Source organism: Ursus arctos, unplaced genomic scaffold (assembly GCF_023065955.2).
Source record: "Ursus arctos isolate Adak ecotype North America unplaced genomic scaffold, UrsArc2.0 scaffold_3, whole genome shotgun sequence".
NCBI classification, from domain to species: domain Eukaryota; kingdom Metazoa; phylum Chordata; class Mammalia; order Carnivora; family Ursidae; genus Ursus; species Ursus arctos.
In genome coordinates, this window is record NW_026622985.1 from 71,294,073 (window position 1) to 71,317,719 (window position 23,647).

General features: G+C 41.5%; 1 pseudogene; it reads left to right on the forward strand.

Moving 5' to 3' along the window:
* The first annotated feature begins 19,798 nt into the window (after window positions 1-19,798).
* LOC125281122 (FAU ubiquitin-like and ribosomal protein S30) overlaps window positions 19,799-23,647 on the forward strand; it is a 68,996-nt pseudogene continuing 65,147 nt past the window's right edge.

A 23,647-nucleotide genomic window follows, 5' to 3' on the forward strand; every position in this document is an offset into this window, starting at 1 on the left:
GAGACCAAAAAAAATTGACAACTCTTTGGAAAGTTTTATCAAGAAAACAAGACATGAGTTTCAAAGAAACACTTTCAAAATTGAAAATTACAGATACTGGAGAGAGAAAAAAAATGCTCTGATGCCAAAAATTTTGAAGACTTTGAAGAAATGGATATCTTCCTAGAATAATATGGTTCATCAAAATTGAAAATGTGACAAAATAGAAAATCTGAGTAGCTTTGTAACTATTAAAGCCATTAAACAAGTTTTTTTTTTTAATTCCCAGAAGGAAGATGCCATGCACAGATGATTTTAGAAATAAATTCTACCGAACATTCAAGGGAGAGAACTCCAACTGTGGCACAGAAAAAGAGAGAACATTCCACAATTCATTTTATGAGGCTAAACAACTTTGATGACCAAAGCAGGTAAGGATGATCTTGAGAAAAGACACTTAATGTACCATCTCACTTGTGAATATGGATCCACTGATTTTTTTCAGTAACAAGCTATTTTTATAATTTTATTAATGCTATAATTACTTTATTAATGACATGATATAATTTGAGTTATATTAATAGTGCCTAAAATCTGAGCACTATTATATTTTTCTGGTGAATTGAATGTTTGATCATTAGGTGGTGAACATCTTTATCTCTACTGATGTCTTTTGCCATAAATTATATTATGTATTATAAATTAACTGTATCAGCTTTCTTTTAATCAGCCATTTTCAGGTACATCTTTTTTCTATCCTTTCCAACTTTTCTGTGCCTTTAGGTTTTAGGCATGGCTTTCCTATTATATAGCATCTAGCTGGATTGTTTTTATTTTAATCCAGTTAGACAATGTATGTATTTTAAGAGGAGAGGAATCAGTCTATTTACATATATTTTGGTTAATCTCTGTCAACGGTTTGGGCTTTTTCTTTGTCCTTTTTTTCCCTTTTCCTCCTTTCTTGTCTTCTTTTAAAGTTAAAAGATTTTTATTATCGCTCAAGTTTTCCCCCCACTGCTGGTTTAGATGTTCCTGACTCTTATTTTTGATCTTAGTCAAAACCCCTGACATTTCACCATGCTTCCATAAGAAGACTTAGCTTAATACATATATTTACCTTCTTCCTGAGTAGCCCCTGGTCCCATGAATATTTAACTCCATCCACCACATACATTACCTTTGAGGTTTCATGCTATTTTGTTCACTATAGCTCTTTGCCACTTGCAATGATTTTTATTCTCCAAATTGAACATAGTTATTTTTGCTTTGTTCAATGTTTTCTTAGATTTATTCTCATCTTTGGTATTTTCTTGATTCACCGGTCCTTCTTGCCATCTGAGCCTTCTTTCTGCGAATTTTTTTTTAATCTTTCCAAAATGCATCCTTTAGATTTTCCTTGACTGAGAATCTATTGGTAGTGAACTCTCAGTTTCTTGTCTTTCTTTTACTCTCCTTTTTGAGTGTTTAAGTGTTTGGTTTTGCTACTAATTCACCTGTCTCCCGCCTTCCATTTTTGCTGTTGAGAAGCAAGGCCGTTAGATTAATTATTTCTCCCTTTTGGCTAGCCTATCTTTCCTCACTGGCTGCTTTTACGGTCTTTTATTTTTTTCTTCAGATTTCTCTGGGTATGTTTTGATAAGGAATCTCTTTTTATATGTTGCGTTTTGAATTCATTAGGTCTACTCCATCTGAAGACAGATGCATTTTTAATTCTGGAGGAAAAACTCCCGTATTTACCCTTTAAAATATTTTCTCTTCCTCTTGCCTTTTTTATTTTTTCCTCTTGGAACTCCAGTCGGGAGTATTTTAGGCACTTATCCCCTATGTTTCAACTTCTCCTTCATACTTTCTCTCTGTGCTGTGTGTTGCGAGTATTTTTAGGCTCCGTCATCTAATTTGTGTGGACAACAGGCTTTTAGACAACAGGCTTGAGCCATAGAACCTTGATCAAGGCCAAAGGGCCCACATGGACCCCCCGCCCCAGGGCTGAATACGGACAGGTCTGTCAGGTGACCCACCTCTAGTACCCACAGGCCCTAACTGACCAACGGGCTACTTACAACCAGGCACAGTTTCCAAAAAACGGAAGATTCCATGCATCCCCCTACCTCCGCATCTTCCAGCTTGGAACACAGCCCATACACTGGCTCATGGCAGACAGCCTCTCCTCTGTTGTCTTGCCCACCACTCCCTTACAGTGTACTCAATAAACCTTCATCTCCTTTGTTCTGCCTCAGGTGAATCCTTTCACTGCCCACGCCACCGGCTTCCACCGGATCGTAGCCCCACATTTGGGGACCTCCCATCCAATTAGAGAGACACCACAGTTCGTGATTTTCCTTTTCAGCTAAGTCTGATTTACTGTAATCATCCATTGAGTGTTACAATTTCAATGACTTTATATTTCATCTTGAAAATTTATTTGATTTTAAAAAATACGACTGTTTTAAAAAATACTCTCTTGTTCTTTATGGCGTTAATTCTCCATTCTCTAATATATCTTAAGCATATTAAATATGCTTATTTTATGTGTTTTGCCCAATCATTTCAATATCCGAAGTCTAAAGCTATCTAGTTCTGATGGAGTTTTGTTGTTTGTTTTGCTGATTCTTAGAACTTTGTTTTCTACTCTGAGTTATATTCATTGGAATATTATATATGGGAATACTTTGAGGTCTGGATCGAGGAGGCATTCTTCCAGAAAGGATTTACTTCTGCTTCTATTAGGCATATGGAAACACTGCCAACTCTGGCATACTTGTTAAAATTATCGAATTCAGATTGTAGAACACAAGGAGTGTGGTGTCGGGCCCAGACCCACATAGTGCTGGCCCTCGGCTACAGATTCTCCAGGGAGACATGGCTTGCCTTTCTCCAAAGTCAAGACTGGGAAGTCCTCATGGGCAGGTTTTATTTGTCATTTTTCATTCCTACCGCACTCTTTCCTGGAGGATATAGTCCTTCCTGCGTCTCTGCTCTGTACTGTGGGCCTCCAGCTTGACCCCTCTTGGCATGTGTGCATGTAAGGCCTTGCCTCTGGTTCCCTGTGTGGCCATTAATCCGAAGATCCAGCCACCCTCCTCCTCCTCGCCGTCCTCCCCCTCTTCAGGGCTGCATGGCCTCAAAGTTTTATTACCTCCCGTCTCATGCTCTTGCTTCACATTCCTGCCTCAGAGAATTTTTCTTACTTTCTCACAAATTCCTGTATGACTTGTGAAGGATGTGTACACAGTATTTTATGCAGCATATCAGTGTTTGGCAGGTTTTCAAGATCTCTCGTCCATCCTAATGTTGAAAAGAGAAGCTCAGGTACGTTTCCTTAATGGTACCTCATGCGGGTCTTTCAACGCTGGACTCAATAAATATGAGATTGGTTAAGAAATATAAAGAGTTTTCGAAATGTTTAGTTTAAACATAGGCATCTGTACAAGCAGAAACTATGCGGATGAAGCTAGAGAGTAATCCCGCAGCGTGACGGTGTTGGTGCCTTCTTACCCAGGGGTGGCCGAAACAGTCTGCAGGTGCCAGGAGGAGTCCGTCGTGCCTACTGATTTTTTCCTTTTTAGGAATGCTGGTCCATCCTGGTGCACAGCTTCGTTTCTGAGGCCTTGCAGTCTTTATGTCTGTAACGAGTCTGATTTTAGTCTCCAGTGATTCTAGGCCGAAGCTCTAACTATTCCGTTGCTGTTGTGACTTCATGTATCGTGCATGTGCTCGGAATGAACTCTTGCAGCTGCCTCACACTCAGGGTTCACCGCGTTCGAAATACTTCCCACATACTGCTATAGTGAGAAGAAATCTAATGGCTTCTCCAGTTTTGATGGGAAAGAAACAAAACCATGATCTGACCCTGGAACAACAGAATAAGGACGCTAAAGGTAAGTTTTGGGTTAAAGCCCAGGGCTTTTCTCTCTTTGTACGCTTCTTTCTCTGTTAGAAAAATGTAACATCTGTATTAGTTAGGATAAAGGTTTAGCTGCTTTGGCTGGAGGACGGCTGGATGGCGTCAGCTAGAACCACGTGCCCGCCAGAACTCAAGGTTCTATCACTACGGGGGAAGGAGAGGGTGGCTATCGGGGACACTAAGTCTCGGGAGGGCAGTAACAGGAGTCCAGGCTGGATGTGTAGGTTGTGGACAGACCATAAGAAATCTGAAGTTAAATATTTTAGCCTTAGTCTGAGATGCAACGGAAAACCATGGAGGGGTTTAAGCAATGAAACAGAATGCTCATATCACATGAAAAAATAAAGTACAACCACCTTTCAGAGAAGGCCAGAGATAAGAGCGGTAGGTACCAAAAACAATTTAAAACTGTCAGAACTACATTCCAGTTACTGCTTACTACTCACATATTCAGTCTTTCCATGATGTATGTATCATATGTGCATCAAAACAAGCTTGCTTTTAATGTAAACATAGAAACCACCAAAACTTGCAGTGTGGGAAATATGTATTTTTAGAGCAGTGAGTGGGACAAAAAAAGCCTTCTGGTGACATACTTTGGTTTCCATTATCTGTCTGTTGAAATCCCTTAAAAGGGAATACCTCACATTCACCACAGGATGATAGCTTAAATTCAATTTAATACTCATCTTTATTCTTAATATTCCCTTGGGTCATTTCTCAAACAATAAATTTAGTTAACTGGGTTGACACAGGAAATCAGGAGTAATTTCATACGCACATCCCTCTTTGTGAATAGGCAAACTGTTAGTCATTAGTTCTTAAATCCCCTCGACGAAAACTCTGACCTAAGCTCAAAGTGTTGTTATTGAAAACTTAAAAAAAAGACTGTCAAAATTGGTGAGTTTCTCCTAACAACAATTTCTGGTATTTTTACACAGGCTTTTTACAAAAAGATTTTAAAGGACTTCACTGATGTTTTGACAAAGTGTCACTTCACTTAGTTAATGACAAGGAAATGAAGATGTAGGTTGGATGTATATAACATTCAACATGACTGAGTTAGCTATTTTCCTGTCTGCTTTGATTTTGTTTTTAATAAATATTAGCCCATTAGTGACATAGCAGTCACTAGTTTTTGTCATCGATTAAGTGAAATAACAAGATCCAGTTACATGGCTTGATTTCCATGTGGACCAAACTGGCTGGGCACAATTCCATTTGCTGGAAAGGAAATGATCATCTGGTCATGTCCTTTTGTAATAATTGGCACAACTTTGTGAAGAATTCATACCCAACCAATTTTATTTCTTGCTATAACTGAGTGATGAGCCATTGAGCCTGCAAATAATTTAATTCCACTCCTGTGACATTCAGAGCTAGCCAACTGTTTCTCAAACTGTGAGGCTGTGAGCACTCAGCATTCCTCTCTTATTTAACATCTGATTTCTTTCCACTCTATTTCCATGTCAGCACATTGTTTTTTATCCTTTATTTTCAGGCATCATGCTCTTGCCCTCTTCCAAATGAAAGAAAACACACACACACACACACACACACACACACACACACCATAATTTGTCTTGAGAACCTGTATATTAGGAAATCAGCATGCCTTTCACTGTTAGCAAGAAGAAAATCTGAACGGTTTGGGTTCTGTTGTTTAGTGATATGAAGCATTGCACCGACAATATTAGAAGATCCACTTAAGGACTGAAAATTTTTTTAAGATTTTATTTTTTGAGTAATCACACCCTATTCTTCTTTCCTATCCACGTTGCTGAATGTGTGGGGTCCTAATCAGTAAATTCGGTGGTATATTATCAGTTCTCCTTGTTCCTGATCTCCCTGCAACATTAACTACCACCATTTGTTGAGTAGCTGTTGTGTGCTAGGCAATGTTCTAGTTTCATGAACATTTGCAGAATATTTGCCCCCAAAAGTGTCAACTTTCGCCATCTTGGGAATAAATGAAAATTTTAATGTGAAATTCTTCATGAAAATGGGTCCAACAAGTGATTCAAATGTGGCTTTAGCTTCTGCTCTGTTCTTTTCCCCGCGTGCTACTCTGTACCTGGGGAATCAACGCCCGTGGCACTTAGGGAGACTTTCCTGCTCAACATCACATACTCATTTGGAAATGTCATTTTTTAAATAATCACTGTGAAGCAGTTAAAGGCACCATTATAAACCACAATGAGATATGACCAGACCTTCATATGCCCTAATTACAGAGGCCCCTGTCACATGTGAAGCCTCAAGTCTCACATATGATAGGCTCTCTTTTTTCTAGTGTAAAATGGAAATGTACTTAGCCAGAAGGTTTTCTTTTCAGGACTTCATGTATTATTAATGTTTAATGAAAACAGAATAAAAAATAATCTTATCAACAAAGGCATCCTTCTATCGCCTTGCTCATATCTCCCTAGAATTTCATTTTTCTCTTGCTTTTAAAAGCCGGTTGCTTCACCACCACCACCAACACCCTCCCCTGACCCACATGCTCACACACAAGTGCTGAGAAATGAAACTTCCTAAACGTTTTCTATAGAAGCAGCTAGAGGATAAAAGATGCAAAGATATATTTTCAAATGGAAATCACTGCATATACCAAACCTAATACCTGCCGAAGCTCTTTATGCAAAGTAGCATTACCTTCACGATCACTGTGCTTTATCTAGAAATGACTGCATTTCTGTTTGGTTTTCTCCCCTTATAATTTTAAGGTATGTCTCTGTGATCCCATATGAAAGTGGGGGGGGGGGAGATCTTGGTTAATGATTCTGCTTCACATCCCTGGAGAAATAAGAGACAAACTAAATAAACAAATGAGAAGTTGTGAATTAAGAGAGTGTCTCCACAAGAACCCCTGTGTGTCAGTTCAAGTCTCTGATGAAACCATTTCCTCTCAGCTCTGTGTGGCAGATACAGAGACAGCTAAGGCTCCTGGGTCTGCGGGCTTACCGATGAGCTTGGGTGGTGGGAGGCGCTGGCAGGAGGCTGGAGAGCAAGAGGGAGGAGGAAAACAGGGTATTTCTCCCCCCTTACCCACTCTGCTGAGTACCGGCTGGACGGATGCCACTTTCATTTCGTGGCTCCAGTCTCCACTGGACAGGCCCCCATGGTCCCAGTGTCCTCTGGGCAGCCCAGCCCAGCTAACACTGTGACTTCCCTTTGTCCCTTTAGCCTTGGGGTGAGGGCAGCTTCCTGAAGTTGTTAACCCCTGGGTTGTCTCATGCTCCCTTTTTGGTCTTATCTTCTTTGTAACCAATTCCCTGTATTTAATTTTATCTGTTCTAAATATTCCAAGTGGTTTCAGTCTTTCTGGTTGGATCCCACCAACACATCCTGGATATTTAGAAAAACCCAAATAATGCAATGACTCCCTGTTTCTTCCAGATATATATTTTTATGGACAGAGGGGAAAAAAATCTAAGTGTACCACTCTAAGAAAAAATGCCAACCTCATTTGTTTGTTCTCTTGAATTTAAAATTAAAATCACCTCCAAACATTTCCAGTTTTTCATTTATGGCTTAATGTTTCTGCATTGCTGTCTCTTAACACCATCTCCATAACACTGAAATTGTATGCCGGCTCTTTTACTACTCAGAAGGCACAAAAGAGGACATTGCATTTTTCCCGTGACTCAACTCATGGTCACGCCCTCACTCATGGTCATCTCATCGGTGGTTCCAGCTTCCCCTTCTCATTTTGCCAACATGTCCTCTTTTTCTAAGTCAGCCTTAAAGAAAAACCGCATCTGGACGCCGTTAGGCTTTGTTTAACTCATTCGAGCCAGGGCACACTTGTGATTCAATAAATAAACCATTGCTCTCAGGAGCTCAGCAGTATTTATTTGGTGCCTACAGTCTACAGCCTTGCAATACACGTTCTGGGGAGAGAAATATGAAGGAGCACGTGCAGCCCCTACGTGTTGGCTGAGGAGAGAAGGGCCATTTGGCCTTCAAGGGACAAGGATACAGGAAGAGCAGTAATAACTATAGAAGTGTTATAACCAGGTAAGAAGGATTAAGAAATACTGTATGCAAAAAGTGAGCTGTAAGCAGAAGAAAGGGGCCGGGCAGATTTAGTGGAGACAGAGGGATAAAATGGCATTTCCTGGTAGGGGTGAAGCATACAGAGTCTTAAAGCTACATGAAGTGAAGAGCAAACGGACTTACTAGCAAGCAGCCAAGAGGAGAGAATCGTTGGTGAGACTGAGCAGGGAGAAAGGGAGAAGCAGACAGCTGGTGTACAGCCCCGAACAAAAGGGAGGAAGAAATTTGATTTGCAAGACGAGAGGATTCCGAGGGTGAAGATAAACAACTTTCTTCTAGCCTTATCTCATTTGTGGATTTAGACCAGGAAACATTAATGCGTTTGGGGCTTTGGGGAAATGTCCCTAATATTTGAGAATAGACTAGAAACCTGTGTATAGCAGCCTGTTTATATTGAGGCCACTTAGATGCTTGGAGGTTAAGTGATTTGTACAAGTGCAAATGGCCCCATACAGGTGGAAAGCCAGGTCTACGAAGCACTGCTTAGAGCTACTAGCAAACAAAATATTGGTCTGAATAGGTAACTAGTCCAATCCAAAATAGCACATTTTGAAACTGATGGTTACCAGGTTACCAGAGGGGAGGTGGGTGGAGGGGATGGGTGACACAGGTGATGAGCACTGGGTGATTAAGATAAAAACTTTTAAAAATGGCATATTTCTTGATTTATGTCTTTGTGGTAAAGTCCTTCACTTCCTTCCCCTTGTCCCAAGACCCTCTGCGTTAATATGAGTCTTGTCCTCCTTTGATCCACCCTCTACCCTGGTGACAGAAAATCTGTATATAACACAGATGTGATCATGATATCCCTGTGTCTAAAGTCCACTGATGCTTCTCCACTACCTGCAGGATAGGTCCGTTCCATTACTCTGGCCTATAGGTAGGGTTGCCAGATGTAGCAAATGAAACCCCAGGACTCCAAATTACATCTGCATTTCAAATAACAGATTTAAAAAAATACATGCTCTGTCCAAATTGGGGACATATTATACTTCAAAATTATTTGCTGTTTCTCTAAAATTAAAATTTAACTGGGATTCCTATATTTTATCTACCAGTCCTATAAATGGGGCCAGCAGTCACCTGCCTTTCTAGGCTCTTCTTGTACTACGCCCTCCTGGTGCCCAACATTCCAGTCATCTCCAGAACCCCCAGGTGTTACCTGCCACATTCCGTTCTTTGCCTGAACCTGAGTTCCTGTCCTTAAATCCAGACCTTGAGGAGTGTGGAACTCCAGGTGGGAGAAATCTGGTCAAGTGTCACCTGCCATTGCTCCTGGAAGCCCCCACTCCTGCCAGTGGGGCAAAGGGTCTGGCTGTAGGTTGTTGCTCTGCTGTTGGGGGGCAGCAGGGCTGATCTTCTCAGTCTGAGGGGGCTCTGTTTCCAAATAACCCAGCCTTGCTTGTTCCTAAAATAACCTCTCTTCCAGCTTTCTGAATCCAACCCTGCCTCGGGGCTGCCTCCTGAGGCTGCTCATCCCCCTTCCAGACTGACTCACGTGGCTCCTCCCTCCTTCCAGACACGTGTTTACGGGTGTCCGGCTTGTGTCCACACCAGACAGAGCTCCCCAGCAAAGCTGCTTTTATCATTTACGCCTCAAACGATTATATTTGTGCCAAACTGGTTTCCTTCACTTTGTAACAGTGTCTATGTTGTGACCCCAGGAAATCTGACCCTTGGATAAACTACTTTTGAACTAAAAATCTACATATTGTGTTGAAGTTCTTTGAACTCGGACATGCAAACTCTAAACCCAGCATCAAGTATATTTCCTGTCGCGGTAGAGGAGTATGAACAATGAGTTTAATCCAGTTACTACTTGTGAGAATACGCTGACCTAGAATTTAAGATAACCCCTCAACTGAGGAAGCGCTCCTTCTTGACGTCAAAGGGAGTGTTGCTCTACTCTTTGAGGTGGCTCATAAAGGATGGCGAGAGTGCAAGTTCCTAGCAGGATTTCTCTGGATAAATAAGAAAACGTTACAAAACTTGTACCAGTGTACCACCAGAGTGTCAGAAATTGCAACAACAACAACGACAAAAACAACAACATCTGCAGGTGTCCTTACATCCTTCCTTCCTTCGTCCAGCAGGGAACTGCACGGTAACCATGATAACCCTTTCTCCCTTTACACTGAAATCTCCACAGAAAAACATCGTAAAGGCCTTCCTTTTTGACTTTCAAAAGCATTTCAACATCAAAATAATTATCAAGAGGCCAAGGAAGTTGTAGCCCTGGTCAAGCTGTTCTCTCCTGAAGCAGAGGCACAGAGCAGAATGTGAACAGCCGCTGTTTGAAGCAAGTAGGCCAGCCCGGGGTGCGGGAGAAAAGGTAGGGCACTGCATGCAATACGAGGTGAATTATCTTAAGCCATGGTTAGGTTCCAGCATTGAATTGCTTTGTAAGGAATTACATTCCTTGGAGGCACTTTGGAGCTCTCATGACGAAATATAGCTGCTTATTCATTCACGTCCTTGAATTTTCACCTTCTTTGGTTTATAAATTAAATAGCAATAATATAAAACAAATATGTGTAAGGACAACCACATCGGTCAAACTAATTGGTGCTGGTATTATATAAAACTCCTTAGAGAAATCTAGATTTGATGTTAAAATAAAAGGAAAACCTCATTTTTGAGAAAGGAGGACAACGGATTCATGAAAATGTTCCTCGTCCTTTTTTGGCATTCCCCTCCTCATTCGGTTCATGAAATAACCGCACATATTTCCTGTAGTCTATCAAACTGCTTTCCACAACTTGCAAAAATTAAGGGATATTATTGGATTAAAAACAAGCCAACACTGTACTTGTTCTGTCAAACAGCCGCGATGTGCCATGTTCAGAAAATAGGCTGCGCTCGTTTTCATTGATTTATTTCAAAACTTCTTTCAGTCAAAGGGTCCTTGGAGGTTTAATAACTTCCTGCTACAGACTGTAGCAGATAGATTAGGTGCAATTGGTGAAATATAGCCATTAACAAATAAACCCAATGTCTTACCGAGAATACCAATGTAAAAGTTGGTGACAGGCCCTAAAAATCATCATTTAATACCATTATTTTCAACAGCTTTTTCATTTGACATGGATGCTTTAGTGATTTAGGGCCATGACTGTAAAATGTCAGGAAGATTTATTGACATGAAGCAGATCAATTCGTATTAGAAAATAGGTACAAGAACTAGAACATCCCTTTTCTGACTGATAATATATGCCTGTTCTAAGCAGACGGGACTGAAGCAATAGCTGATTAGCATCCTCAATTTTTTTTAAAGATTTTGTTTATTTATTTGAGAGAGAGAGAGAGCACGAGTGGGAGGGAGGGGCAGAGGGAGTTGGAGAAGCAGACTCCCTGCTGAGTAGGGAGCCTGATGCGATGCAGGCGCTCAATCCCAGGACCCCGGGACCACTAGCCACAGTGAAGGCAGCCACTTACCTGACTGAGCCACCCAGGGACCCCTAGCATCCTCAATATTAACATCAGAATTATTTTTTCTTAGGGGCGCCTGGGTGGCACAGCGGTTAAGCGTCTGCCTTCGGCTCAGGGCATGATCCCGGCATTATGGGATTGAGCCCCACATCAGGCTCCTCCGCTATGAGCCTGCTTCTTCCTCTCCCACTCCCCCTGCTTGTGTTCCCTCTCTCGCTGGCTGTCTCTATCTCTGTCAAATAAATAAATAAAATCTTAAAAAAAAAAGAATTATTTTTTCTTAAATTACAATCTAAAGTAAACAGCAATCGTGTCTGGGAGTCATGGCAGAGAGTGAAAGCTATTGTATCCATGGGCAGCAATAGTTTTCAGTTCCGTCAAGCTCAAGTAATAGTTCTATCTGGAGCAGATTTCTAAGTGAATCCTGCAGCTTTTTAGAGAAAGAAATACCAGTTAACTGAACCATATCAAATACAGTCACAATGAATGGCTCCTGCCATGTTGATGGCTGCTTCCATGGAAACAAAGCTCATGAATGTAGCTACTATTCTGTTGTGCCTAAGAAATTAAGTGTACATGTATCCTCCAGCATGATTACTCTAACCAGCTATGAGCGTTGTCCCAACCACGTGTGATGAGCACTGTGGTCAGAGGCAGGCTCACCTTGCTGAGGCAACCCAGGAAGGTCTCCCGAGGTGTCTTGGAGAACAAGTAGGAGTTTGCTGAAGAATGAAGAAAGAGTTATCCAGGCAGAAGAAACAAAGAGGAATAAGAAAATGGTAGGGAAAACAGACCTGGATATAAGGTGTCATTGCCCCGCTGAGAATCTTTACCTGGAAGGCAGCGAGGGTCAGTGGAGGACATTAGTTACTTTTATATTCTTGGCATCTATGTTCTAGGAAGGTAACAACACCTCAGCTTTCCTTGGAGAACTGTACCAACTACTTACTGTATCTGAGCATTTAATTCTAGACTAAGAACAACATATTGAAGAGTTTTGCCACCAATGACATACCTACTGCAAGAGTTTGATGCATCATGTTCTAATGGCATACAGATTAATGTTCACTCTTTACTACCATAGTTAATTCATGGTTCTCCTTTTTCATTTATCATGACATTTACCTATATAGCCTATACCAGGCAGTAAGTATGTAAAAAATGAACAATTCATAGTACCTGCCTTCAAAGATCATATAGTTTAGTAGCAGATCTGAGAAATACAACTACAGTGAAACTATATTACAGGGAAAGAAATGCTATCATACACATACGTACGAGATATTATAAAAATACAAAGGAGAATTTGAAAATGAAGCCATCTAATTGAAAGGGGCCTAAGAGGACAAAGGAAGGCTTACAGGAAAATCTGAGCCATGAATCATGTTCAAAGGACAAATTAGAGGGGTGGTGGAAGGTGGCAGGTTGAATGAAGAGATGGGAAGAAATCCCTATCAGTTCCCTCTATCTTTACTGTTTAGGAAACAGTCAGTGTTTCAGTGTGGAGGGAATACGGGATTGGTGTGAGGATATGGACAAAGCTATGTGAGTACTAGAGTAGTCTGTAAGCTTTATTCCTTGGGGGTCAAGCAACTGAATACAATAAATAGGTACAATAAATTTGGGTATTGACTCCAAATCTGAAAGGGATATTTATCATACCAGTAGAGTAGAGGAGGACAAAGCTCAGAAGGGAAAAAGAAATTGTGGAGAGTTCACTGCAACAGAAAATTCTAGGTACTGTGTTGCCAGCACAGGGCAAGCAATTACTGAAAGTTTCCCTTTTCCCTTTCCTACTCTCTGCATCCACAAAGTGATCCATTGTCTTGAAGAAACTGAACAGGCAAGTACTCAGATGTTGAAGAATTCATTTGGCCTATTTCATTTAGTATATGTATACATTGGCTTTGCTTGGCTATCCAGGAGGGAATGTGGATTGGACCCATTCACACCACTGATTTGGGTGTGACTTTTGGCGGCTGACAGTTTGAGTTCCCTTGTTTTTCAAGTCTCCTATCTTAACAACCATCCTTTCTATGCTCTGAGACTTTCCAACAAATCTAATATGAGAGATTCAGAATCCCACAGAATGGAATGCAGTTTTCCAGGCAATTATGCTTCCTTCAGAACTTGGCAGAAATCTTTCCGGCATTAAAGGTGAAGGTAGAAGAGGTAGTCCGTGGTGGATTTCTGGACTCAGAAGTAGGAGAGAAGATTGAAGGTCCTCCCGGGGCCAGGTGTGGGAAATGCGCTTACTTCTTTGATCCCATGTGTGACTTTATTCATGTTCTATTCTTGTGTCTTTGGTTTGAAATGCAAATGTCATCTGGGTATCAAGAAAGAGACATCTAGAAAAGAGGTTTTAAACCCCTCTGTGCCTAGAGATGTTTAAATTCTCCCTACAATTTATGTGTATCGTGGGGGCTCATATTTTTAAGGAATCGGCTACCTCAGGCTCCTGTCTCCAGGAGAAACCCACACACATGAAGGATTTTGTGAGCTCAACAGACTCTATTAAAGATTTAGGGTAGTGGGTAGGAATCACAGGAGCACTTCAGTAGCACAGAGAACAGGCTTTTGCCCTCCCCTTGGCTTCGTTCTTTCTCTCCAATTCTCCCTTCTCTCACTTCCTTCTCTGGAACAACAGAAAATTCTCCCTTTGTCTAATATATAGGACTTTAGCATTCAGTTTTCAAAGAGTTCCTTCTCTTCTGCAAGCATTTTCTACCAAATGCAGTGTTCCAAAAGGAATTTGGTGATAGTGTTTCTCTCCTTACAATAGGAATTGTATTCACCCTCAAGGTACATTTCTTTCCCATACTCCGAGCTTATTATTTTGTATTTTTCCTTAACCTCTCACTTTTCTCATATTTCCATTGGGAAAAACCAGATGTCATCACCAGAAAGGTTCCCTTATCTTCCAATGATGAGTCTTTTAAGCTCAGCCGTGTTGGCATCGATCTTTGCCTTCCTTCTTCCTGTTACGATTAGGAAGTTTCTCTTTGCTCACAAAAGCTAAAAGTTCATCATATTTTCTGCATGCCTCCTCCTTTGCTTTCTTAAGCTTTTTACTATTTTTCCTTTCTCCAGCATCACTGATTTCTCTTGGCCAACAGGGTTTTTCCCATCCCTATATACATTTTCTTGTGTCTCCCATTTTAAACAAAATTGAAAACTACCTTATGTCCTTCTCTAGCTGCCACCCAAGTTCATTATTCCCTTTTACACACAGAAACTTGTAAAAGCCTTATTTATGCTGTCTCCATTTCCCCATTTCAAGTAACTCTTCTACCCATTACAATCCACCTTTCCCCTTTATCCTACCACTGAAAAAGATTGTCAAGGCACCAATGATCTCTATGTTGTAAAATCCAGTGGACACTTGTCTCTCTTCTTCTTCTTGACTTCTTAGCAGTATCTGACAAGTTGATCACGTCTTTCTTTCTGGACACATGTCTTATCTTAGTTTCTGACTCCATGTTTACCTAGTTTAGCTCTTAGTCCTCATGCTTCTCTTTTTCAGTCTCCTTGACTGACTCCTTCTTCTTGGTCCATCCACTAAAAAAATGGATTCTACAGGGCTTAGCCTAATCCCCTTCTCTACTCTCTTCCCATATAATATCACCCAATCCCATGGGTGTAAACACTGAGAACTCCCAAATTCTTTCTTCCATCTCCAAACTCCTGTCTTTGCTCCAGGCTCAAATAGCAAAATGCTTATTTAATACTGTCAGTTGGGGAAACATTAACCATATTTCCCTAAATTTTTACTTTCCCCTAAAATCTATCCCATGTCCATACAAATAAATGGTATCGTCATCTTCTCAGCTGCCTAAAAACAGAAATCTGTGAATTATTCCTAAGAGTCTGCCTCTCATTCTCCACAAAATGTCTCTTAGCAAGTTTTATTAACTCTACCTCTAACATAAGTGAAAATCTACCCATTATCGATCTCCATCCAGGCCAGCATCACCTTGTACCTGGTGAAATCTCACAAAGTCCTAGTCTCCTTCTTCTCATCCTTTTTCAATTGATTTTTAGTATCCAGAGTGATCTTTTAAATGAAAATTTGATTAGGGGCTCCTGGGTGGCTCAGTTGGTTAAGTGTCAGACTTGGTTTTGGCTCAGGTCATAATCTCAAAGTTGTGGGATCAAGCTCCACATAGGGCTTTACTCTTAGTGGGGAGTCTGCTTGAGATTCTGTCCCTTCTTCTTCCTCTGCCCCTTCCCCTGCTCACTTGCTCTCTCTCTCTAATAAATAAATCAATCTTTAAAATAAAGGAAAATAAATAAATGCAAATTTGATTATGCAATGGCTTCCTATTCTTTCTCAAAGCTTGGTGTTGGTCTATAAGTCTCTACATTACTACTTACTTTTGCAACTAGAACTTGTCAACTCTGCCGTTCACTCAGTATGAGCCAGCCCCATGCTAGCCTTTTCTTAACCCCTTAAATATGCTAATTTTCTCCAGTCTTAGGGCCTTTGTACATGCTGGTTTGTCCACCTGAAATATTCATTCCATGGCTCATTGCATTCTTGTTTTCTTTTCCTTCAGGTCATCTGAATGGTCTCTCTTAGTCATCTTAGGCTCCCATTCCCATACTCTCCCACTGCTTTCTCTTGGATTCTTCTACAACTTCTAGTTTGTTTTCTGGTTTGTCTTTCCCGCAAGACTATTGGTTTGTAGAGCCTTTAAACTTGGATGCCTAGGTCCCACTTAAGATATTTTGGTTTGTGTAACCTGAGGTGAAGTCTGTAGTCAAGATTTTTAATAGCTCCCTGGGTGATTTTAATGGGCAGCCAAAATTGAGAAGCACTCCTCCAGACCAGTGCTTTTCAGAGTATGGTCCCCAGTCAACAGCATCGGTGTCATCTTGTTAGAAATGCAAATTTACAAGCCCTGCCATGAACCTATCTAATTAGAATCTCTCCAGGTGATTCTGATGCATGCGAAAGTTTAAGAACTGCTACTCTAGGGGTGCCTGGGTGGCTCAGTCAGTTAAGCACTGCCTTCAGCTCAGGTCATGATCTCAGGGTCCTGGGATTGAGTCTTGCATCAGGCCCCCTGCTCAGCGGGGAGGCTGTTTCTCCCTCCCCTCCCCCCACCGCCCACTCATGCTCTCTCTTGCTATGTCTCTGTCTCTCAAATAAGTAAGATCTTAAAAAACAAAACAAAACAAACAAAAAAAAAAAAACAGAAGAACTGCTACTCTAGAATAATGTCTGCAAGTGTTACTCCTTATATCCAGACATGGTGCTGTGTCTTTGGCCTAGGAGGCACAATACATACTTGAATCAACAACGGAATAATCAATAATCATCATAATCAAAAAGTAAATAAATTACATAACAAATGATATAAGGTCTGAATGGCTTTCTCTTGCAGAGTTGAATGCAGGTGATCTGATACAATATACCTTCCTTTACTAAGACCTAAGGATCAATTTTTTCTACTAGCCCTCACTAAGAAAGTATGTTATATCAGAGATAGAAGAGCAGCAAATAGTGTGATTTTCTGAACTGCAGCCCCAGCACTTTCCCTTCTCAGCCTCATTTACATTGTTCCCGACCCTACAGCACTGGGTGTTTTGACAAGTGCGCTATTTTCACTTCTATGACTTCCACCTCTAATTCAAAGGTGGTAAAGTGGAGAGGCTATTTATTAGATTTCATTGGTAACAGATTAGCACACACATTTATTTTCCTTTAATTTCCCAGTGAGTGGGTCCCTAATGGCCTGCCCAATCAAATGAGGGGATGCCTGCCTTTTCCTGGACGAGCTTCCCTGTACTGCACGTGAACAGTCTTCTGTGAGAAGCCCAGTGTTGTTATTATCTGCATCTCCTCCCTGGCACCATCTGGAAACCTCCCCATTCTCAGAATGCAAGGTGCATCGGCTTCATTCTTAGACATTTTTTCATGCTGAGAAGGCTCAGGCACTGGGAAGACTGTCATGATTGCCTCGCTAGAGAAAGGAAAAAAAAAAGATTATCTCCTCTAATTCAAGTATGAAGTTGAAATATAAGCTGGAGAAAAACAATGATATTAGTTCAAGCTGCTCAGAAGTGAATTATACCTCCCCTCGGAGAGTATCTCTAACAAATAAACCCAAAGCTGCTACTGAAGGTGGATGCTAAGTCTGTAGCTCAGGCTTATTTCTGGCATTATTCTCTATAATGCATCACTCTCCCAGACCCCAGAGGGAAATAATGCTAGAGTGCTATATTGGCCGTAAGGGATGTGCCTGCCATCTCCTCCACTGCCAGGGGTGCCCTGGAGAGCTGTCCTCCAACTCACGGGGCCTCATCGGTGCACGTTTCAGTGGCTTTCCTGTAGGGGCAGAAGCAGCAGCAGCTTTGAAGGACACTGCAAGATTTTGCTCAAAAAAGATGTCTCCCCCCCACCCCCAATTTTTGGTGGCTGAAATTCGTAGCTGTCATCACTCTTTAAAAGGCAAGAGTATGGTACTGTTTGGGGGAAATTTATCCTTGCCTATCTCCTGTTTTCTTAGTTTCTACCTTTTTAAGATTTCTGAGGATTAGCTTAACATAGATAAATCAGGGCAAAATATCGGAAAAAAAAAAAAGATCCAGACATGGGATCTGCTTATCCCACTCTGTGAATCAGGCAAAACAGATAGCTTGTGCGGCATAACAAATAGAATTTGTACATGCTCTGAAAAGTAGCACATGTCTCCCATGTGAAGAATGGGGAGCCAGCTGCTGGAATCAGCTGGAAACTGATCCTGCTACTAGAACCTTCCAGAAAGGATAAAGAAGCATATTTAAGATTTAGCTCAAGGTAATACACCCCCTACACAGACTTTCTCCCACTCTTCTACCCCCAACACACACACACACACACACACACACACACACACACACACCCAGTAAAATTGGCCATACCCTTTTTGGTGCCATAAGGGTAGGAATTTGTTTTATTAATCTTTGTATCTCCAGGGTCAAGAAAAAAAATAGTACTCACAGGGTAAGTGTTTAGTATTTTTTAAATAAATTTTTTAAATAAATGTATGGACCTCAAATTATTAAAATGGTCCAACAATAGAGTGATTTGATTTTCTAGGGAACGTGGAATGAATGCTGCATCTCTATATGAATAGGTTTTATTTATTATATCCTCTATTTATGGATGAGAAAGTTGAGCTTCATAGAGATTAAGTAGTTACTTGCTGAAGGTCACTCAGCTAGAAGATAGCTAATGTGGGATTCATTCCTCACCACATTCGTCCTCCCGATAGCCATAGCCATTATGTCACATTGCCCTATCACTGACGCCACCTTTCTAACATGCATTACTTTTCAGATCTAACTCAAGGAAAGCTCAGTTGATGTAAAATAATCTTCCTAAAGACAGAACGATTCTTCCCTTGATGATTAAGATTTCACTGCTGGCTACAGTACCAGGATGGAAATGAAAAGCTTTAGGTTATAGGGTCAGGTGAATCTCTTTTGAACTTGGTCAACTGGGGTGAATCATTGGATCTTTCTGAGCCTTCATTTTCCTATCTGTAGTTAGAGAAAGTACTGCCTATCCTGTTTTAGTGCCAGGGTAGATAGGCTCCTATAACAATATGTGAAAATAGTCCATGAACTATTAAATGACATAAAATGTTAAAAAAAAGAAGGACATATCATCAGGAATCATTGCACAGTGGAAGACTGGGTTGAAGTTAGAGAAATATTTGAATCACTTAAAAAATTTTTTTGAGTCTATATATGCATATTGTATAGTATGTATACTTTTTTTTCCTCATAAATCTTTTTAAATGAAGATAACGTTGGGGTAATTTATGGGGTCTTTTTAGTTGAGCTTTTTCTATTAATTCCAACCAAGGAGACCCACTGGATTCATTTGCCAGCCAGCCTGAAATGAGGGGCCTTGTGACCATGTGGCCTGCTCATTTAAGCAGATGGGATAACACATTCAGTGCTAATTAAAATCTTCAAAGGGCCTTCAAAGGGCAGCAGTAAATACTATGTATTTCCCTTATTTAAAACACTAGCAGATGAAAAGCTTTTTTTCCTTAATGAATATAGGATTCCCATCTGTTATCTTTACAAAAATGTACCATGTAATGCAGAAGAAAAAATAGAATTGAAAAGATTGTGTCATTCTCTTTCTTTTACAGTAAGCCATTCTTTTCTAGAACCAGATGATGTCTTTTTTTTTTTTTTTTTTTTTTTTTTTTGCTATCATAGCTCCTTTCAAAGCCGTGGGAAACTATTAGTCAGTCCTGATAAAACATAACCAAGCAGAACTCCGGGCTGCCCCTATTTTAAAAACATGGTGATAATACCAGAGGTTGGCTCACACAGCACCCACCCCAACCCCCCACTAGTTTGTCCTCTTGTGTTGGAGAGGCTGGAAAGCTTAGGCCTGAGTGTCCCAGATGTGCAGCAGCTAGGATGCCGCCAGGCAACCGTGCAGACCGCCAGGCGGTCCTGCGCACAAGAGCCTTGGATGTGCAAGTGACCGGCGTCAGGAGAGAGTGGCTCTGTACACAGGCAGGTACGAGGGTACCTGGTTTTTTGGTGGCAGCCATAGTACACTTTCTGGTGTCTGGTCCCAGCACGTGAGGTGGCAAGTAGTGGACAATGGGGACAGCAGTGGCCTTGTAGCAATACAAGTTCCATGAGGAAACTGGGCATGTTTCATATTTCTGTCTGTGGCTGAATACATACGAGTGTGTTTTTCTGGCCCTCCCAGAGAAACCTGTGAGCTACCTAACATCCTTTTATAACCCCTTCTCTGTTCAAATAAGCCAGAGCAGAATCTGTTACCTGGAAGAGTCCTGACATTTATAATTAACACCACATGGAGTTTTAACCAGTTTTAACATAAATCTATTGATTTATCAGCAAACACAGCTAGTTGCCTAACCAGGAGCCATTCTGCCTCTTTCTTATTAATAGAACCCTGTTTTGTAGAGGATAGCAAAGTCCCCGACTGAAAAATAACATTTCCTCGCTTCTCTTCCCATCCATCTTGGGACCATCATGGAAAGGCCAAGAGTGGCAGAGACCCTGCCCTCCCATCCATGAGCCTCAGTACCGACGCCAGCAACAAACACCTGCTCTGCCTCCAGACCTCTTCTCCCAGGAGAGAAATCCATCTCCAATATCCATTTTCAAACACTATCACCTTGGGGATTAAAGCTTCACCATATGGCTGGGGGTTCGCACACAACACTGGGAGCAGCACAATTTTAAAAACACAGCTACCGTCCTAGGTAGGCTGCCCCTGGCCTGTGTTAGGAGTCTGGGCTAGGTTACCAGAGAACCCCCCAGTTTCTTTCCTCACAAGTTGTTCTTTCTTTATTATAAAGAAGCTTTAAATTAGTAGGGAGAGGGATCTTGCTCCTTTTCTAGAATACCCCATTCATTCTCAAAGAACAAAAATTAGAAGCCACAGGGAGGCAGACTTCAGCTCTCTCTAAAAGACTACTCTGCCACAGCTCCCCAAAGGTCACATAAGCTTAATTAAAGGTAATGAGTTCCCATGACCTTGGGTGTTTAAGCATAGGCTAAATGACCTTTGGGAGGAGATGGTCAAAATAAATACCCAAATATTAGACCATGATCAAAAAAACCCTCTAGTCCCTTCAGTTGTACAGTTCTTGGAGCCTGTGTCAATATCTCTTTCGGAAATAATTGGCATTTGACCACGAAGAACTTGTTTGTTCTGTTTACCCCCTGCCATCTTTGTGACGAACACCTAGCCTCTCAAATGCCATGTATGTGGTGGGTATCCTCGTTTTGATTGGGTACAAAGGATAGCTTTGGGAAGGAAGTGAAACTCACGCCAAGGGTGAAACAGCTCGCTCTTTGGAGACAAGAGCAAAGATGGAAGGAGACTGGTGAGTGCAGAGAGAAGGGTACTGAGTTAATTAAAATGGGGGCTGGAGGTGAGGAGATCATGAAGATGAATTAGGTTCAGTTCCTAGAAAAGAAACTGCGTCTAGAGACTTGCGGGCATGGAGACCAGGTGAGTGTCCAGCTTAGGGAGCCAGAAAAGAACCCAGAGAATGGTTTCAGCCTGTCACCTGGAAGAGCATGTTTGGTGCAAAATTTACTTTCCTCACACCCTGCAAGCTAAAAGTGCTCACTCCAGGGCAGAGAAGCACGATGGGGTGAAAACAGCCCACGCTTCCGTCTAACAATGCCAATAAGGACCCGCTGTGTGCTGAGCGTTCGCAGCCGCTAAGCTGGGATTGCCCGCCTGTACGCTGTAGTTTTTTGCAGTTCTACCTGGTTTGGTCAAGTTTGATGTTCCTGATAGCTCATTACAAAGACAGTCCTGAGGGGACTTAGGGGGTGTGCTGTGTTCCCGGGCTCTCTGGTCAGACAGGCGAGGTCTGTGACTACCACTGGGATTGTGTCACACGAGCTCTTTACATGATCAACTCTGCTGTCTCCGGCAACAGTCACCTTTGGTCCAGAAATCCACCACATTTCTGCCTGTTCAGCCCAGGTGTTGTTCAAGGTGAAAGGTGCCTTGATTTCACCTCCTGTTCCTTAGGCTCTGGTAAGCTCTTGGGCTTTGTTTGCTGACTAATGTTTCAGTGGTTGAAAAGAGGCATCTTTCCTCAGCGGTGCTAATGATATTTCCCTAGTAACTCCCAAATCCCCAGCACCCGGTCCGGTCCCCAGCCCAGTTTGCCTTCAACAAAGCAGGGCATTCCAAGGAAGCAGAAAACACACACCCTGCTTTGCCTTTGCTTCCTCTTAGCTGGCTTTGAGGCCTGGCGTGGTCTGTTTCCCACCCCCACATAGTTCCCTATCACGGCTCAAGCTGCTGAGGAAGTGACCGGCAGAGGCTCAACCCTCCCTCTTGCATTCTAAGCCCCTCTACCGTGCGGCATCCTTCCTTCAGGGCACATGCTGCAGGGAAGTGCTCTCCTCAAGTTTTGCATAAGGCATTCTCAGATGCAAAATGCCTCTTTGTCTCCTTTCTTCTGTATTCTCTGACCTTCCAACCCTACCAGCATCTAACCTCAACCCGGAGAAAAGCGTGTGGCCACTATCAAGCTGGCCATCAGAAAGGTCAAATTCCACTTCCCAGGCCTCTTAGGAATATTCAGTTGTTTTCTACGGGTGGGTGGTTGAATTCTTGTGAAAATTACTTTGGTCCTTGTCTTCCAAACAGCTATAGATTTCCCCCCCTTGACTGAACTGGTATTTGTAGTGAGAAGGATAAAAAAGACAAAGTGCTCTTCTAATTTGTATTGGCAGTGCAGCTTTGTCGATGTTGAAAATGGGCTAAACATCACAAAACTGGGGACTGGTCAGTCTGAGCCTTCTACAGGAGTCTCCATGCCTCCTTCATCACGCTGGGCCTCCCTGACTCCCTGAAGTGCCCCCCTCCCCCAACATTTTCTTTTTATCCTTTTGCCAGCCAGTGTTCCTTGCCTCACTCAGGTGCGCCTTCAGGCCTCACTTCACCTTAGAATCCCTCATAGACTATAAAAAAGAGAACCGATATTACCAAATGTTTAAATAAGAAAAATTCCAAGAATCTCTGCAACTCAGGGCTGTGGAAACACACTTTGTTAAATTCATAACGTAAATGTTGATACCATTTGGTTATATCACCTGGATTCAGTTTCCTTAATTTATAGTAGGTCTGTAGAAGATGGAGATGGATAGGGCAGGGTAACAAGATTAAATTCAATTTAATAAATATTTGTTGAGGGCTATATACATGGTAATGTCTTTGCATAGAATTATGCAATAATAATAGCTAATAAGTGCTTTTTGATGAGAACCCTATTTTATAGATGCTATGAGGCCTTTAAGTTTTATTACAGGATTTTTTGAAAAGAGAAGAGAAAGTAATAGCTATTCTCCCATCGCAAATCAGAATTTTATTGAAATTTCATACTATTTCAGAGAACTTCTAGACACCCTTCAAGTTTTTTTTTTTTTCTTTTTAATTGGAAAAAAAATAGTGGAAGAAAGTATTACTTATGGAATGGTGTATTTCATGCTAGCATTCTTGTCTAAAGTTTCAAGAAATTAAGGAGAATGACCGAATACAACTATGCAACGATGGTCCCAAATCTTATTCATACCGTAAACGATGGTTCTAAAGAGAGAAACATGGCGTGATTGGAAACATGCTCAGTTTGTTCTTTATCAGTCTCAGTCACAACTGTGATCACTTAGCACATCATGGTGGGGGGTTATTTTCTGGTAAAATGGGCCAACATGAAGAACACCCTGCCTGAAATTATGTAAAAGCTGTAGCTATGGAGG